General features: G+C 41.7%; 1 protein-coding gene and 1 non-coding gene across 2 annotated transcripts in view; one reads left to right on the top strand and one right to left on the bottom strand.

The window, feature by feature from the left end:
- The window catches only part of COBL (cordon-bleu WH2 repeat protein), a 447,965-nt gene that overhangs the window by 112,949 nt on the left and 316,223 nt on the right, over positions 1-18,793 (bottom strand). The gene's annotated exons all lie outside the window — the stretch shown is intronic.
- On the top strand, positions 16,742-16,814 carry TRNAE-UUC (transfer RNA glutamic acid (anticodon UUC)). Its single transcript has one exon. It is a non-coding gene; the product is annotated as a tRNA-Glu (tRNA).

Raw genomic sequence — 18,793 nt, forward strand, 5'->3', positions numbered from 1 at the left:
AGCTATCAATTTTACACTTGGTAGTGTATGTATGACCATGCTACTCTCTCACTTCATCCCAGCTTACCCTTCCCCCTCCCTGTGTCCTCAAGTCTGTTCTCTACATCAGCATCTTTATTCCTGTCCTGCCCCTAGGTTCCTCAGAACCATTTTTTTGTTTGTTGTTTTAGATTCCATATATATGTGTTAGCATATGGTATTTGTTTTTCTCTTTCTGACTTACTTCACTCTGTATGACACTATCTAGGTCAATCCACCTCACTACAAATAACTTAATTTTGTTTCTTTTTATGGCTGAATAATATTCCATTGAATATATGTGCCACATCTTCTTTATCCATTTATCTGTCGATGGACACTTAGGTTGCTTCCACATCCTGGCTATTGTAAATAGAGCTGCAATGAACATCATGGTACATGACTCTTTGAATTATGGTTTTCTCAAGGTATATGCCCAGTAGTGGGATTGCTGGGTCATATGGTAGTTCTATGTTTAGTTTTTTAGGAAGCTCCATATTGTTCTCCATAATGGCTGTATGAATTTACATTCCCACCAACAGTGCAAGAGGGTTCCCTTTTCTCCACACCTTCTCCAGCATTTATTGTTTGTAGATTTTTTGATGATGGCCATTCTGACCTGTGTGAGATGGTATCTCAATGTAGTTTTGATTTGCATTTCTCTAATGATTAATGATGTTGAGAATTCTTTCATGTGTTTGCTGGCAATCTGTATATCTTCTTTGGGGAAATGTCTATTTAGGTCTTCTATTTGTAGTTTTTTAAGGAACCTCCATACTGTTCTCCATAGTGGCTGAACCAATTCACATTCCCACCAGCAGTGCAAGAGTGTTCCCTTTTCTCCACACCCTCTCCAGCATTTATTGTTTCTAGATTTTTTGATGATGGCCATTCTGACTGGTGTGAGATGATATCTCATTGTAGTTTTGATTTGCATTTCTCTAATGATTAATGATGTTGAGCATTCTTTCATGTGTTTGTTGGCAGTCTGTATATCTTCTTTGGAGAAATGTCTATTTAGGTCTTCTGCCCATTTTTGGATTGGGTTGTTTATTTTTTTGTTATTGAGCTGCATGAGCTGCCTGTAAATTTTAGAGATTAATCCTTTGTCAGTTGATTCATTTGCAAATATTTTCTCCCATTCTGAGGGCTGTCTTTTGGTCTTGTTTATGGTTTCCTTTGCTGTGCAAAAGCTTTGAAGTTTCATTAGGTCCCATTTGTTTATTTTTGTTTTTATCTCCATTACTCTAGGAGATGGGTCAAGAAGGATCTTGCTGTGATTTATGTCATAGAGTGTTCTGCCTATGTTTTCCTCTAAGAGTTTGATAGTTTCTGGCCTTACATTTAGGTCTTTAATCCATTTTGAGCTTATTTTTGTGTATGGTGTTAGGGAGTGATCTAATCTCATACTTTTACATGTACCTGTCCAGTTTTCCCAGCACCACTTATTGAAGGGGCTGTCCTTTCTCCACTGTATATTCCTGCCACCTTTATCAAAGATAAGGTGACCATATGTGCATGGGTTTATCTCTGGGCTTTCTATCCTATTCCATTGATCTATCTTTCTGTTTTTGTGCCAGTACCATACTGTCTTGATTACTGTAGCTTTGTAGTATAGTCTGAAGTCAGGCAGCCTGATTCCTCCAGCTCCATTTTTTGTTCTCAAGATTGCTTTGGCTATTCGGGGTCTTTTGTGTTTCCATACAAATTGTGAAATTTTTTGTTCTAGTTCTGTGAAAAATGCCAGTGGTAGTTTGATAGGGATTGCATTGAATCTATAGATTGCTTTGGGGAGTAGAGTCATTTTCACAATGTTGATTCTTCCAATCCAAGAACATGGTATATCTCTCCATCTGTTTGTATCATCTTTAATTTCTTTCATCAGTGTCTTATAATTTTCTGCATACAGGTCTTTTGTCTCCTTAGGTAGGTTTATTCCTAGATATTTTATTCTTTTTGTTGCAATGGTAAATGGGAGTGTTTTCTTGATTTCACTTTCAGATTTTTCATCGTTAGTATATAGGAATGCCAGAGATTTCTGTGCATTAATTTTGTATCCTGCTACTTTACCAAATTCATTGATTAGCTCTAGTAGTTTTCTGGTAGCATCTTTAGGATTCTCTATGTATAGTATCATGTCATCTGCAAACAGTGACAGCTTTACTTCTTCTTTTCCGATTTGGATTCCTTTTATTTCCTTTTCTTCTCTGATTGCTGTGGCTAAAACTTCCAAAACTATGTTGAATAAGAGTGGTGAGAGTGGGCAACCTTGTCTTGTTCCTGACCTTAGTGGAAATGCTTTCAGTTTTTCGCCATTGAGGATGATGTTGGCTGTGGGCTTGTCATATACGGCCTTTATTATATTGAGGAAAGTTCCCTCTACACCTACTTTCTGCAGGGTTTTTATCATAAATGGGTGTTGAATTTTGTCAAAAGCTTTCTCTGCATCTATTGAGATGATCATATGGTTTTTCTCCTTCAATTTGTTAATATGGTTAATCACATTGATAGATTTGCGTATATTGAAGAATCCTTGCATTCCTGGAATAAACCCCACTTGATCATGGTGTATGATCCTTTTAATGTGCTGTTGGATTCTGTTTGCTAGTATTTTGTTGAGGATTTTTGCATCTATGTTCATCAGTGATATTGGCCTGTAGTTTTCTTTCTTTGTGACATCCTTGTCTGGTTTTGGTATCAAGGTGATGGTGGCCTCGTAGAATGAGTTTGGGAGTGTTCCTCCCTCTGCTATATTTTGGAAGAGTTTGAGAAGAATAGGTGTTAGCTCTTCTCTAAATGTTTGATAGAATTCGCCTGTGAAGCCATCTGGTCTTGTACTTTTGTTTGTTGGAAGATTTTTAATTGCAGTTTCAATTTCATTACTTTTGATTTGTCTGTTCATATTTTCTATTTCTTCATGGTTCAGCCTTGGAAGGTTATAGTTTTCTAAGAATTTGTACATTTCTTCCAGGTTGTCTATTTTATTGGCATAGAGTTTTTTTTAGTAGTCTCTTATGATGCTTTGTATTTCTGTGATGTCTGTTGTAACTTCTCCTTTTTCATTTCTAACTTTATTGATTTGAGTCCTCTTCCTCTTTCTCTTGATGAGTCTGGCTAAAGGTTTATCAATTTTGTTTATCTTCTCAAAGAACCAGCTTTCAGTTTTATTGATCTTTGCTATTGTTTTCTTTGTTTCTATTTCACTTACTTCTGCTCTGATGTTTATGATTTCTTTCCTTCTACTAACTTCAGGTTTTGTTAGTTCTTGTTTCTCTAGTTCCTTTAGGTGTAAGGTTGATTGTTTACTTGAGATTTTTCTTGTTTCTTGAGGTAGGCTTTTATTTCTATAAACCTCTGTCTTAGAACTTCTTTTGCTTCATTCCATAGATTTTGGATTGTCATGTTTTCATTGTCATTTGTCTGTAGGTATTTTTTGATTTCCTCTTTGATCTCTTGGTTATTTAGTAACACATTGTTTAGCCTCCATGTGTTTGTGTTTTTTATGTTTTTTCTCTGTAATTGATTTCTAATCTCATAGCATTGTGGTAGGAAAAGATGCTTGATATGATTTCAATTTTTCTTACATTTACCAAGGCTTGTTTTGTGACCCAAGATGTGATCTATCCTTGAGAATATTCCATGTGCACTTGAGAAGAAAGTGTAATCTGCTGTTTTCAGATGGAACGTCCTATAAATATCAATTAAATCTATGTGGTCTATTGTGTCATTTAAAGCTTGTGTTTCCTTATTAATTTTCTGTCTGGATGATCTGTCCATTGCTGTAAGTGAGGTGTTAAAGTCCCCCACTATTATTGTGTTACTGTTGATTTCCTCTTTTATAGCTGTTAGCATTTGCCTTATGTATTGAGGTGCTCCTATGTTGGGTGCATATATAGTTATAATTGTTATATCTTCTTAGATTGATCCCTTTATCATTATGTAGGGTCCTTCCTTGTCTCTTGTAACATTCTTTATTTTAAAGTTCATTTCATCTGATATGAATATTGCTACTCCAGCTTTCTTTTGATTTCTGTTTGCATGGAATATCTTTTTCCATCCCCTCACCTTCAGTCTGTATGTGTCCCTAGGTCTGAAGTGTGTCTCTCTTTATAAAAAACAATTAATTAATTAATTAATTTATTTATTTATTTTTGGCTGCATTGGGTCTTCGCCGCTGTGCATGGGCTTTCTCTAGTTGTGGTGAGGAGGGCTACTCTTTGTTGCTGTGTGCGGGCTTCTCATTGTGGTGGCTTCTCTTTGTTATGGAGCACAGGCTCTAGGCACGCAAGCTGCAGTAGTTGTGGCACACGGGTTTAGTTTCTCCTCAGCATGTTGGATCTTCCCAGACCAGGGCTCGAACCCATGTCCCCTGCAATGGCAGGTGGATTCTTAACCACTGCACCATCAGGGAAGTCCCTGTAGTGTGTTTCTTGAAGACAGCATATATATGGGTCTTGATTTTCTATCCATTCAGTGAGCCTGTGTCTTTTGGTTGGGGCATTTAATCCATTTACATTTAAGGTAATTATCATTATGTATGTTCCTATTACTATTTTCTTAATTATTTTGGGTTTGCTTTTGTAGGTCCTTTTTTCTCCTGTTTTTCCCACTTAGAGAAGTTCACATATTAGTCCCGTAATATATGAACACGTCACCTTGGAATAGACTGGCCTGTTTCCCTACTGCCCTAACTGCTAGGCTGTAACTCTTCTTGAGTCTTATTTGAAATTCTAGAGTGCTTACCAGTGTTCTTTATCCTTGGCAAGCCCTAAAATCCAATTTTTGTCTTCTTAGCACCATGAGACCTCCAAATTCTTTGATTTTGAAGCCACTGTTCTGGTTTTACCTGCTTTGTCCTACAATGCACAACTTAGGAGCTGGCAAATGCCTTTAGAGGAACTCACATGTGGAATATCAAACTCATTTCTTTTTGATTCCCTTTTGTCTAGGAGCTCACCTCACTAAAACCTTGTCTCCTTGGTAGCCTTGAACCCCAGTTCTTGTGTCCCCCTGCCCAATGGTCTGCAGTAAGTTCTAGGACATTGTATTTGGTTAAACTTTTTGCTGCTATTCCCCATCTGTGAGGGAATACTGTGGCAAATAAGGTGTCACCTCAATCTTTTCTTCCTTTTGTAAAGATCCCGTGCTCTCAAATGCTGACCCTTTTGTTATTCTCCAGTACCTTCAAAAGGTGGTATTTTGTTTGTTTGTTTGTTTTGGTGGGATAGTTTGTTCTAATCCAGTTATTTCATCACAGATAGAAGTGAATTCTAGTGAATTTTACAGAATTTGATCTTTTAGTCTCTGAGGTTGCTGTTTAGGAGTCAATGTCATTTTGATTCTTTACTTTTTGTAAAAATCATGTTTAGTTTATAGTGTCTTTCATGTTTTCTATATTTTAATGATTTATGGCTACTTGTTCTATAAATTTTTGAGAGAAGATTGATGAAATCTCCAATTGTGGTTGTGGATTTGTCTATTTTTACCCTTAGTTTGCTTTATATATTTTGAAACTCTGTTATTGGGTGCATTATATTTAAGATTTCTATGCCTTCTTGATAAATTTATCCCTTATTACTCTGTAATGTCATTGCTTGGCTTCTCATATTATTCTTAGTTCTAAAATCTACCTTGTTGAATATAAATATAGATACTTCAGCTTCCTCATGATCAGTGTAAGCATGGTATATCATTTTATATCCTTTTCACTTTTAATGTATCTGTGTCTTTGTATTTAAAATTGGTTTCTTGTGAATAACATAGTTAGAGATTGATTTTTTAATGCAGTCTGACATCCTTGATTTGTTGGAAACAGAAATTATTGGGGCATACCCTAGACCTACTAAACTAAAAATTTCACATAATTCTGGTTTATGCTAAAGATTGAGAACCACATCTCTAGGTTTAACAATATACATGTATATCTTATCACAGTCAACTTTTAAATAATATTATATAATGTAAGTGTCTTATAGCAGTATAATCTTTTACTCTCTTCCTGTTTTTTACGCTAAATTATTAGACATTTTATTCTACATATGTTATAAATCCCAAGAGATATTGCTATAATTTTTCCTTTAAATGGTCAATTTACTTTTTAAAAATTTTAAATAAGAAAAAAATTGAAATGAAAAAATAAAATTTCTAACAGTTTCTTTCTTTGTGTAGATCTATGTTTTCATCTAGTATCATTTTCATTTTGTCTGAAGAATGTCTTTTAAATTCTCTCAGATTTTATTTACCTGCAAAAGTATTTCACTTTTAATTTAGAAATGTATTTTCACTGAGTATATTATTCTAGAATGATGGATTGTTTTTCTTTTAAGCATTTTAAAGATGCCATTACATCATCTTCTGACTTGAATAGATTCTGATAGGAAATTTGTAATAATTCTTATTTTTTCCTACATATATTTTTTTCTGGATGTGTTAAGATTTTTATTTCAATAATTTCATCAATTTAATTATGGCGTACTTGGTGTGTGTGTGTGTGTGTGTGTGTGTGTGTTTATCTAATTTGGGGTTGATTGAGTTTCTTGGATCTATGGAATATAGTTTTCATCAAAGTTGGAAAAGTTTTCAAATATTTTTTGTTCCTTTCTTTCTCTTCTGTCTTTCTGGAACTCCAGTGACACATATTTTACACCATTTGCTGTTGTTCCAAAGGTCACATAAGCTTTTTTCTCTTTCTTTCTCTTATCCTTTTCTGTCATCTTTTTTCCTTTGTTTTAGTTTCAGTAGTTTATGTTGTTATTTCAAGTTTATTGATCTTTACTTCTTCAGTGTTTAATTTGCTTTTAACCTCAGCTAGTGATTTTTTTAATTATATTTTTTTCTATAGATGTTCCATTTAATTCTTTTGTATGTCATCTATTTTTCTTAATTGTGTTCATGTTTTTCTTTACATCTTTAAGCATATTTGAAAAATTTTCAATAGCTATTTTAGGGTTCTTGTCCGCTAATTTCAGGACTTTTTGGTCACTTCTGGTTCTGTTTCTATAGGCAGGTTATAGTTCATGGCTTTCTGCTTCTCTGTGCATCTAGTCAGTTTTTATTAGCTTCTGGACATGTGAAACTTTGTTCTACTTCCACGTCATGAATCTTTCAGAGTCACTACTGAATGTTCCATGTAGTCATCAAGGTCTCTGCTCTGGCTGGTGGGAATTAAGCACAGTGTGGATTCTGAGAGTTGTTTGGTGTATAGCTATAACCACTTCTTTTCCCAGTGGTGGCATTGCCAGTCTTCTGAAGTTTATGCATACCCGAATTTGTATTATGACAAAGACTTAACTCCTTAACTCTACATTACTGGATTCTTTCTCTGCTTAACTCACCTCTTTCTTGAACTGTGCCCTGCAGATTGTAGCTGCCTTAGCCTCATTGAACTTTAGTTTGTTTCATCTGCTCAGTGAGACTCCCAGGCACTGTTTAAGTTCTGCCTCTGTTTGCTACAATCTAATCATTCCCTCCACAGAGAAAAACAGGGTAATCATAGGATCTGTCTTATTTCTCCCCTTCTCTCAGGGACCATAATTCTGTGCCACTTGTTGCCCAATGTCCAAAAAATTGCTTCATATATTTTGCCCAGTTTTCTAATTGTTTATAATAAAAGGGTAGTCAGGTACTTCTTCAGGTGATGAAGTACAAACCTACTATGTTTTTGCCAGTGTTAATAAATGGATATTATTTGTTAACATGATTCAGACCTGTTTTTTAAAATAAATCTACCATCAATGTATTCCCAACTGACAATTCAAGAGCCATATCCTTCTAGGTTAAAATTTGCTGTGAGTTGCAATGAATATTTGACCCAAGATTTTCAGGAAATATTTCTGAGGTTTACTCTGACTGTTGGCTTAGATGGTGCACTTATCTCTAAAAGAATCACTGTGGCTACAGCACTGCAATGCTTTGCTTGACTTGGGGTTGGTTCCATGCTCCACTCTTCGTGTGGACTCAGAGCTTTTTCTAGAGCACAGGGCATATGTGCTAAGGAACCAAACAAAAAGTATCCACTGCCAGTAGTGAAGGTACATCAGCAGCTCTTGTGTTGGGCCTTCCTACTTCTATCAAAAGCCCTCTCAACCATAAAAAAAAAAAAAAAAAGCCAGGACCACTTTCTGTCTGATCACTGCTTTCCAATCATCATGGCCATCTTTGGGGCCCTAAGAGGCATAAGAGCCTTGCACTCCAGGTTCTTGTGCATATGCCCCTATGTCCAGACACCCTTCCTTTACCTCTTTACCTGTTTCACTAAGGTCAGGTTTCAGGTAAAGTGTCATTTGTTCAGGAACTCTTCCCTGAAAGCCGGTCGTGGTTATGGGATTCTCTTAAGGAGCTACAGTGGGTTCCTACTGTATTTAGTAATTTCTGTAGCTGTCAGGTTGAATGTTGGCACATTTGGTAGACCTTAATCTCCATGAAAGAAGGGATCTATGTGTTTTGTTCACCATGGTGTAACCAGGACCTAGCAGAGTGCATTGTATATGCCGGATGTTCCATAGATATTTAACTCCTGAATGGATTCCTGGAGCAGTGACAAAGTGTATGCACAGCTGGTTCAAATTTCAGCATTGCTATTTAATAGCTGTGTGACTTGGATGAATTACTTAGCTCCCCTGTTCCTTTGTTTCCTCATCTGGTATAATAAGAGAACCTGCCCATAGGGCTGCTGTGGGTGTATCAGTGTCTAGGGGCTGAGAACACGCCTGTCTGCTGTGAACTGTTGTCAGGTGGTTCAGGCCACTAAAAAGGGTCACCGAACATGGACAATGAGAGCTGGATAAAACCTTGAGGGTCTCTAGTGTCTCATGGCTCTAGCTTTTCATTTCATAAATCAGGGACTCTGCATGTTAATGATGACCCGTGACAGGTGCAGGGGTGGCCCAAGTGGGTCTAGAACCTCAGACCTCTGACTTTCCTCTTACCCTGATGCTCATCCCTGAGCTGGGCCAACAGCCTGGAATGGGATGGTCTCACCCTCCAGGGTGAGGTGGGAGCCAGATGGGTAAGTGGGCCTTTTCCTCTCTATCACTTGTACCTGAACTGAGCAGGTGAACATGTGTCCTCAGGAAGACCTGGGACACGCCCCAGGGGCCACTGCACTTTCGCCTGGGCAAAGAGGCGTCTCAAACCATTTTTTAAATATTAAAAATATTTGAATGTATAGCCTTTCCAAATGTGTTAAATAGCACGGGTATAATTAGTTATTTCCCAGCTACATGTGGCTTCTCTAATTTGATGGTGCGTTCATCCTTTCACACACACACTCAGTAACCTGAAAGATTCAGGCTTTCTCATCTCCTTCCTAATTATTGGGGAGGATTATCATGATTTGACAGGAATATCTGATTTTATGCATCTTTTCTGTACAGCTGCCAAAAGTTTCTAGTTCACATTCAACCACATGCCTCAAAGATGAATTTTGATAATACAATCATTCAATTACATTCGCCTTAAGATTCACGGCATGGCTTGGGCTGTGATTTGGGAGTGATTGTTAATATAAATCCACTTTGGAGAGAGATCCAAGTACAAATTACAGAATGTCAGGGTGCAATTTGGTTTTTGAAGGATTTTTTTTAGCTGTTATAAATAATGAAGGATGCTGAAGATGCATCTTTGATTGGATATAATTAAAATTCCCAAGGTTGTGGTTTTTAAAAGCTGCATCTGCCTGTTGTCTGCTGAGATTTTGAGGTGACTGGAATACTTAGATGATGTGCTTTATTCTGTTTTCTCTCTTTCCTATTTCTGCCCTCCTTCCCACCACCTTCATCCTGCCCACCTCGCAATCAATTCCTCAACTCTTAAACTCTGATATCAAACACAGTCCTGGGTGCTGGAGAGAAGGGACCCAAGAGAGAATTGACAATCAAGTATGATAAGAGGCTGTCACAATGCAGAGGGCACCTAACCCTGCAGGGGGCGGGGGTTAGGAAGGCTTTCTGAGGGTTCACCTGAGCCACAGGGGAGGGTCAAGTCTGCATGTCCAGATGTTGATGCCAGAACTAGCCTCTGTACCCCGACACCGAATTAAATCTCAGAGACAGAGTTTTGGGTGAAGTAGGAAAGAATAGCTTTATTGCTTTGCCAGGCACAGGGGGCCACCAGGTTAATGCCCTCAAAACTGTGTGTCCCGACCTGGAGGGGGTAGTGAGGAGTTTTATAGGAATGGTTCAAAGGGGGTGTGATCAGCTCATGGACATTCTTCTGATTGGGTGGTGGGGAGGTAAGTGGGAGTTGACATCATCAACCTTCTGGTTCCAGTCGGTCTGGGGTCTACATGCTTGTGATCAGCACACAGTTAACTTCTCCCACGTGGTGGGGGTTTCAGCCTCTGCAAAAGAGCTCAAATATATTGTTCTGTGTATCACTTGAGGGGGAACCAGGACCCTGCCCCAAGGCTGCACTATTGTTTCCTGACTGCTCCTCCCTTGTCTCTGCATCCCCTCCCTTCCCTGATTAGCAACTGTTTGAACCTGCCTGTTGGAACTCAGGGAAGGGCATGGAGGCTGAATAAGCCTATTTCTTATAATCAAAAAATGGGGGACACAGAAAGGCTTTTGTGCCAGGAGCCCCACAGGGTCTTGCTTGGTTTCAATGGGACACTTTGCCCTCTCACACTATCATTCCAGGATCTCAAAATATTTGCAGATTGGCAATAGACGCTCTGGGGCTCATATGATTTAGATAAATCCAAGGATAATGGAAACTAAACATCATTCAATGTCTCTCTCTCTCTCTCTAATTTGCAAAGAAATAAAGTTTGTTCTGTGATTCCAGCAATGTCCTCAATATTCTCTTGCCCCCTTAGGTGTCACTCTGCCTTTTTCTCTTCACACTGCAAATATCCACTTACTCTTTTCCTGGTCCCCTATTCAGGACCAGGTATTAGGAATAGCTCAAGCCAACTAATTCTTACTCATGTGTAAATGACTGTTAAGAATCAGTTACTCTTAGGGTATTATTACAGGTGCATAGAATCCTTAAGGCAGATAAAAGCATGTCTTCTTATGTGAGTGTCGGACCAAAGGTTCGGAGAGTCTTTCCGGACAGGGGAAAGGGGCTCCAGGAGAACATAAACATGCCAAGGCCCCAAGTCTCCTGCACAGATATCAGAGGACTCCAGAGGTCTGCAGGCAGTGAAACTGACTTGATGAACTCCCAAGTCTAGAACAACTGGCATCAAAGTGATGTTTAGTGGGTTGAAGAGGGCGAGGTTTATGGTCCTAGGTTGGGGTCTATTTGAAATGTAGGGAGAGCCTGTGGTCCTGAGAGATGATGAGGGATAGTTCATCCTTGGGGAGGGAGTGCAGTTCACTCCTGTCTGAAGGAGGCCCAGACTAAGCCTTGATTTCAGACAGTTGTTATTCTACACTTTTATCACTTTGCTTTACATCGTTCTTTGTTTCTAACAACACATTGCAAGTGAGTATTGATTACAGATAGCATCAACAATTTCGCTACCATCTTTCTGTTTTTTTCTTATTGGGGAGATACCTTGATCTTTTTTTTTTTGTTTTTTGGCCACGTGGTGTGGCTTGCAGGATATTAGTTCCCCAACCAGAGGTTGAACCCGGGCCCTTGGCAGTGAAAGCTCAGAGTCCTAACCACTGGACCACCAGGGAATTCCCAATAACTTGATTTAAAAACAAAACAGGGCTTCCCTGGTGGCACAGTGGTTAAGAATATGCCTGCCAGTGCAGGGGACAGGGGTTCGAGCCCTGGTCCGGGAAGATCCCACATGCCGCAGAGCAACTGAGCCTGTGAGCCACAACTACTGAAGCCCGTGCGCCTAGAGCCCGTGCTCCGCAACAGGAGAAGCCACAGCCATGAGAAGCCTGCGCACCGCAATGAAAGAGTGGCCCCCGCTCGCCACAACTAGAGAAAGCCCCCGCACAGTGACAAAGACCCAATGCAGCCATAAATAAATAAATAAATATATTTTAAAACAACAAAACAAAACAAAACAAACAAAAAAAACAAAAAGCAAAACATGCACCAAGGAATGAGTCTCCAAGAAGCAGTTTTGTTCCAAATGTTGGAATTTAATTGAACTTCCCCTTCAAAGGCATCTTACCTGGAATTTTTCCCTCTCATTTTTAAAGAAATGATTACCCCATTTCAGAAGGTATACAAGGGAAAAAGTGAGTATGAGGGACTGAGAAATGAGTTTGTCTTCCCACAGGTTGTATCTGTCACTGGGAACCAGAAGGAGAAAGAAAGTTTAACCTCAGCTTGTATTTTTTAAAACCCAAAACTGTTGTTTTAGAGGATAAGGTAAGATTTAATTTAGAAAGAAAACACCACTCCATTGAGCCTCCACATTTATAAAAATGAGCCCGTGTATAGCAAGGGACACAGGATTTGACACTCCACTCTTCCTGGGTCTGCCAGAGGCCCATGGCTTTGGAAGTGCCTCGCTGGGTTGGGGTTGGCTGGGTTCTCCCCAGGAGGCTCAGAGGTTGAATCTCATCGCTTGAAGGGCACCTTCGTGCATGTGACAAGATCCAGTATTTTAAGGCATCAGGGATCATGTGCAACTATTTTCACGTTTCTGCGGCTTCCTGACCCTGAGTCCCGCCGCCCAGCTGCTTTCCAGACCGCAGACGTGAAATCTGACTCTGCGTTGGAGGCGTGTCAGCCGGTTGTAACAGCTGTGGAGCATCATGGGTGCGCCTTGACCCTGGAGGTGGTGAAGGCCAAGGGGAGCCTTGTTTAGAAGCCTTGGAGGAGACGGTCTGGCCCGGGAGCTTGCGTGGGTGGGGCGGGGGGGGGGTCTGTCCTGGAGGTCGGTGTCCGCAAGGACTGCTGTTGTAGGTGGAGACCCCTAGAGAGCGGGGGTCAGGTGGAGGAGGGGCAGATGCCTAGGAGAGTCCCCAGGGATACTTAAAGACGTGCCATAAATGCACTCATTTCATCCAAAATGGTTCCAAACAGTTGCATGTAAATCGCACTGCTACAGTGGAAAGAAGCCTAATAATTCTTGATGAACTTGCCAGTTTTAAAGAAAACGTTTCGCAAAATCACCCTGAATTTGGCCTCTGTGTATTCGAATCTGCTTCAGGATATGATCCCAGGACACAGGGCAGCTGAGTGGGAGTGGAAATTCAAAGTCTCCTGTCCCCACTCTCCTGTGTGATTTCTGTTTCTGCAGGTGCTGTCTGCACAGGGAGTGGTCACTTTTCCAGCCTTTCGGAGACCCATTTCTCTCTTCCCACCTAGAGAGTAAACTAGGTCAGGAACAGGGGGATGCACAGAGGACCCTGAGGCAGATGGGTGGGGGGAGCAGATGGGGGATGAGGGAGCTTTGGACCTCTGGTGATGAAGAGTCCTTTCTTAGGGGGTGAAGGAGGTGGAAGGTGCATGGAGCCCTCTGCTTCCCGTGGCTTCCTCTGGGCTGCATGTTATGGAATCTTGTTCTCAGAAAACCTGCTGATTCTTACGACCCCCCAGGCCACTTTATTTCCGGATCCTTTGGTCCCTTTCCCCTTGTTATTTTATGGCCATCACACCTTCAGATCAGTAACGATTTCAGGGCATCCCTGCTCCCACTCTTAACAGAGAGAAGCCTTCAGGGCATTTGCAGCCTTCGAAATAGCAAAGACACAAAATCCTCGCCTGTTATTTTATCTTCAGCGTCGAGAATGTGGCCACGTGTTCGGCAGCTGTGGACCCCGGCACAGGCTTCTGGGGAGGAGACTTGGATCCGGGCAATCCCAGCTCGCCGTCTTCAGTAAGGGGCTGCAGGGCGGGTGGACACAGGCCTGAAACTTGCAGCTCTGTTGCGTGTAGTCTTGAGTTCTTACAAATACCTACTCTAGTCATGGGCCCTCCCCAGCCCTCTTCCCGGACCCAGCATGGGGCCAGGATGGTCTCGGATCACAGGAAAGTGCACTGGGTATCATGCGAGGGACCTCTGTCTCATGGCTCTTTTCCTCCCTCTTTTCTCAGCCGCGGGGGTCCAGATTGGAGAACAAGAGGCTTCTTTGCCAGTGAAGGAGAGAGACGGATGCTACGGCCTTTGCTCTGCAGTGACAGACATAGCAAAACGCAAAGGCCATTGCGGTGGTGGGGATGCTGAGCCCCGGCTTTGCAAGACGCAGCCCCCCTGGAGACTGGCAGGGTGGTATGAGGGTTAAATGAGATAGCGGGATGCAAACTCTTGGCAAGTGACTGGCAAGTGGAGGAGTGAGCTGCCTGTGGGCTCATATGCACTTGTTCATTCAGCAAAGATGGAGTGCTTGTCCTGTGCCCGGCACCAGGAGTGCAGCAGCAAGCAAGGCAAATCCCTGACCCTCGTGGAGGAGGGCAGACAATGAACAAACAGGCCAGTGAGACATTCCAGATAGTGAGTCGTACACAAGGAGGTGGATAGACGGAGAGCGCCGGGCTGGGGTGTGCGATTCCTGGGGGCAGGGGTAGGCCCTGGGGTGCGTCCCATTTGTACCCGCATCTGACTCACAGAGGGAGCACTTCTGAAGGGTCTTCCCTCGGGAAGAGTGCTGAGCCCAGCCCTGCCGGGCTGAGTCCAGCGGACCTTCCAGCCCCTTCCCGGGGCCTCGGGGACCTGCCTACTCATCTCCCCTTACCTCCTCCATCATCCCTGCTTATTCCTCTGCTTGTACATTCGCTCACTTTGTCCACGTGGTGAAGTCTGCACCCAGCTAGTATGTGAGGGCAGCTAAGAGGAATTTCAGGAGAGCTGCCTGCTATCATCGCCTGCTGGAAAATTTTTTTTTTTTTTGCGGTACACGGGCCTCTCACTGTTATGGCCTCTCCCGTTGCGGAGCACAGGCTCCGGACCTGCAGGCTCAGCGGCCATGGCTCACGGGCCCAGCCGCTCCGCGGCACGTGGGATCTTCCCGGACCGGGGCACGAACCCATGTGCCCTGCATCGGCAGGCGGACTCTCAACCACTGCGCCACCAGGGAAGCCCTGGAAGAAATTTTTGAGGACATAATCCAGGACAAAATGCCAAGATTCTAGACTGCCAGCTGGGTACTCCTGGTGGAAATTTGTACTCCTGGTGGAAATTTGACCATCAAGAGAGGGATGCAAAGACCCAGAGGCAGTCAGGAAACTGGGTTTCAAAGCGGCAGGAGCCCCAGCCAGCTCTCCATCCTTCTAGACACCACGGAAGCTGCCCCGTGGCTTTGGCTTGGGTTAGCCAGAGTTGTTGTCGCTGGATTTTTCTTCTGACAACTCACAACATGATACAAAATTATTTAGAAATTATTCTTAAGGAAAAAGAGGTATCATGAAAAACGTGAACACTGAAATTGTAGAAAATTTCAACAAGACAGTGGAACCCAGGGTGGAGGAAAAGGGAAAGCTCACTGAGATTCGTATGCTGCTTGGAGGGTGAAGGAAGTGATCGATTATGATTGATTGATTCTCAATGTTGAACATAAAGTATGGTCTTAAATAGGTTTCTTAAAAACGTTGGAAGTAAGCATAAAACAAGACACAAAACTCACAAGTTTGGTTTGAAAACACTCTAATGATCTTCTCGTATACAATAAATACCCAAATTAAGTTACACAGAAGGGTTGAAAATGGGGGCGGGCAAAGAGATAAGAGCAAATGTCAAACAAATAAAGCTTTAAGAGTTATATGACTATGATAAGTAGGATTCAGCCAAAAACATTACATGGGACAATGAGAGATCTTTTCTATTGATGAAATCAACGCTCCACCACATGAATAAAACTTTAATCACTTAATACAATGGCACTGAAGTCTATATAACTCCAAAACTGTGAGTTCAAAAAATAAGTGGATACAGAATATAAAATATTATATTTACATCACACGTATTTCCAGAACACAATACAACAGAGAAAGAATACGCCCTTGGACTATTTATAAAAACTTAAGTCACCAAGAAAAGCTCAATAAACTCCAGAAAGCAGAAATCAAAAGTTACATTCTCCAACGACATTGCAATGAAACAGGAAATTAAGGAAGAAAAGGAAAACAAGTAAACAAAATCTGTCCACTTAGAGTTTTTAAGAGCAGAGTTCTGAAAATTTCTTGGAATAAAGAGGGAATAAAGTGGCATCAAGACCATTTAGAAGCAAGGAAGTGACAATGAAGTGCTACATGCAAGTGAAAAAGTCGTACATGAAAAGATGGGGCCAAGGGGGCATGGGAGAGAGTAATAGAGCCTTATTTATCTGACAGCTGTAAAAGACTGAAGGCAAGTTAGCAAATGACTCAAGGGGCAATGAAATGAACAAAAAGATAAAACAAAGTCATAAGTACACACATAAGGAAAGAAAAGAGTAAATATACATTAGACTTGATCAAGAAAGTTGTAAGTGGATTCTTTGAAAAGATCAGTAAAATAGGAAAACCACTGGCAAGTTTGATAATAAAACTGAAGAAAGGAGGGAAAGACAGAGGGAAGGGGGGAGGGGGGAGAGAGAGTGAGAGAGAGAGAGAGAGAGAGAGAGAGAGAGAGAGAGGGAGAACCACAAATGATAAGTGTTGGGTGTAAGAAGGGAGTTTTAGCTCCAATAAACCTTTATCTATAAAAAACAATCTGCTGGATTTCTTGCATGGGCCACACTTTGCTGATGGTTTTTCTTGGGGGGACGGGGGAGGGATGCAGGACATTCATTCATGCTGACCCAATAAGTACATCCCATGACCCAACCCATTATGTTCCAAACATGTAAAAATGATCAATGAAATATAGAAAGAAAAAACTGGGAATTCCCTGGTGGTCCAGTGGTTAGGACTCAGCACTTTCACTGCTGGGGCCCAGGGTTCAATCCCTGGTCAGGGAGATAAGATCCCGCAAGCCACGTGGTGTGGTCAAAAATAAAAATTAATTAATTAATTAATTAAAAAAACAAAAAGAAATGGGAAACTAAGGTACCCAACTTCAAAACCAGGGTAAACATTTTCATGAACCAGAAAAGAGAACAAAACCAGTGATGGAAAGCAGTGCAGAGTGGAGCGAGGTTGAGGGGCCGGGTACTGCTCTCTGGGTTTGCAAAGACCTGGCCGACTTGGCTGGGGTCGGCCCCTCCTGTGGGGACTGAGGGTTGCTCCACCAGACAGGAGCAACCAGATGGTGGTCTGAAGGGAGTTCCTTTCTCATTAAAGGAGCATGAAAAATCAGTTGCACGCAGACTGCCGTTGCTTCTCAGAGACTGCCACACCCCAGTGGGCCTTCTGGAAAAATGGGGCTCTTTCAGTTGCCACTATGACTGGGAAGAATTCTGGCCTTTCAGCAGAGAGGGAAGAGATATTAGGCCTCCTGCCACTCTCAGTTCTCTCCCGCACAACACAGAACTGGCCTGCTTTGAACGTCCCGAAAGACATTAGGACTGTCTCCTAAATCAATGGTACTTTAGAATATGTTAATACCGAAAAGTTTTTACAGAGTACTGTGCAAGATGTCCGTCAGTGTTGATGATGATTGTTATGGAAGGAGAATCTTAAGTGGATCAAAAATATTGCGAATTCTGTTTTCATTTTTGTTTTTTAAACTGGCTTAAAATGCATCCTCGTTACCTCCCAGTTTCTGTGGGTCACGAAGCCAAGCCTGGCGTGGCTGGGTCTTCTGCTGAGTCTCTTTGGGCAGCCCTCCAGGTGTCGGCAAGGGTGCCTGACTCTCTGGAACCTTTCTTTCTGGTCCTCTCCCTGGCTCACTCAGTTGTTGGCAAACTTTAAATCCAGTCTCCTGCTGTCATGGGGCTGAGGTTTTCTTGCTGCCGTGTAGGCAGGGGCTGTTCTCAACCTTGTGAGGCTCCTGGTGTCTCCTCATGGCCTCGGCACTTGACTGCTAAGCAATTCAAGACCAGCACGAGAACCTCTCCATGGTGTACTTTACAAAATCCATTCTCTGTTTGCTTTCACCTGCGGAAACCTGTGGTCTCTAAGACAGTCTGTGTGTGCAACTCAGCACGTGGTGAGACTGGCCACGGACTCCGCAGATCTTCATCCCTGTGCTGTGCCCCGTCACCACGTGGAGGATGATTTTGACGCTGCTCTTATAAAAGGCCCGGCTCCTTTGTGAGGATATCGTGATATTTCCTGTCCTTTTCACTTTGGCCATCTGACTTTGTCTTCGTATATTCTCGATACTACAATAAAGTCATTACCTCTTTTTTCTTTCTATCCAAATAAATGTGATCTGTTATCATCTATTTCGTCAATCATCTTTCTTCTGTGTTCATCATATCCCCATGCTTTTCTAGGTAAAATGAGTGTAGAGGGAATTACAATAATAGAATAGTCTGATAAAAACGTTAAAATGAGTTGCTATTGCTTAGAGTTATAAATATAGCTCTAATAGCCATAAGAATCCAAACTATACATCAAACCAGGTAGAAATAATTTTTAAAACAACATATGCAAAAAAAAGAACTCGTATGATCTCTTGTCTAAGTGAAAAATGTGGTCCTTGCTATGATGTCTGTGCTAACAAGAAACACACGTCCTGCCACATTCTCTGAGCTGTTTCTGCAGCTTCTCTGGCTTTTCCCAAGTTCCGCCTGGTGAGTGCAGACAGAGGTAAAGAGACGGAAGAAGGACCTCTTCAAAGGCTCTCGTCTAATTTTCCAGAACTATCTACTAAAGAGAGAGTCTGTGAAATTCTCATCCCCATAATGAATGGATTCCTTGGTGTGACTATTTAGCACGTCTACAGCAGCAAATGATTTTCCCCAGTTAGGACACCGGTTCTGAGGGCAAACGGTCCTTTTCTGGACAAAGCTCAGCCTCGTGGGCAGCAGTGTGACATCTGAAGAGCGTTCTG

This window comes from Lipotes vexillifer, unplaced genomic scaffold, assembly GCF_000442215.2.
Source record: "Lipotes vexillifer unplaced genomic scaffold, Lipotes_vexillifer_v1.1 scaffold1258, whole genome shotgun sequence".
Taxonomy (NCBI): domain Eukaryota; kingdom Metazoa; phylum Chordata; class Mammalia; order Artiodactyla; family Lipotidae; genus Lipotes; species Lipotes vexillifer.